Genomic DNA, 953 nt, shown 5'->3' on the forward strand with positions numbered 1-953 from the left:
TCTTCCAACTGGTAATAAGGACACATGCTCCACTATGTTCATAGCAGCCTTATTTATAATAGCCAGAAGCTGGAAAGAACCCAGATGTCCCTCAATGATCTTCACAGTCATCCATTGGACAGAGCATAAGGTCCCCGATGAAGGAGGCAGAGAAAGTACCCAGGTATCTGAAGGGCTCTGAAGCCCCATAGGTGGAACATCAATATGAACTAACCAGTAGCCCCAGAGCTCTTTGGAACTATACCACCAATCAAAGAAAACACATGGTTGAACTTGTAGTTCTAGCTATATGTAGCATAGGATGACCTTAGTTGGTCATCAATGGGAGGGGAGGCCCTTAGTCCTGTGAAGGCTCTATGCCCCAGTATAGGGGAATGCCAGAACCAGGAATGGGAGTGGGTGGGTTGGGTAGCAGGGAGGTGGAGAGTGGGTAGGGGATATTCGGAGAGGAAACTAGGAAAAGGGAAAACATTTGAAATGTAAATGAAAAAATATTTAATAAAAAATAAATAAAAGAAGATAGTGGAGCATATGTTCCTGTGGTACTTTGGGGCATCTTTTATGCCCAAGAGTGGTATAGCTGGGTATTCAGATAGTTCTATTTCCAATTTTCTGAGGAACCTCCAGATTGATTTCCAGAGTGCTTGTAGCAGTTTGCAATCCCAAAAGCTATGGAGGAGTGTTCATCTTTCTCCACATCCTTATCAACATGTGCTGTCATCTGAGTTTTTGATCTGAATCATTCTTTGGTGTAAGGTGGAATTTTAGTGTTGTTCTGATTTGCATTTCCCTGATGACTAAGGCCTTTGAACATTTTTAAAAGTGCTTGTCTGCTTTTCCAGATTCCTCTCTTGTGAATTCTTTGTTTAGCTCTGTACCTCATTTTTTTAGTTGGGTTATTTTGTCTTTTGGAGGTCAGCTTCTTGAGTTCTTTATATATTTTGGATATTAGC

The sequence above is a fragment of the Mus pahari genome, chromosome X (assembly GCF_900095145.1).
Source record: "Mus pahari chromosome X, PAHARI_EIJ_v1.1, whole genome shotgun sequence".
NCBI lineage: Eukaryota > Metazoa > Chordata > Mammalia > Rodentia > Muridae > Mus > Mus pahari.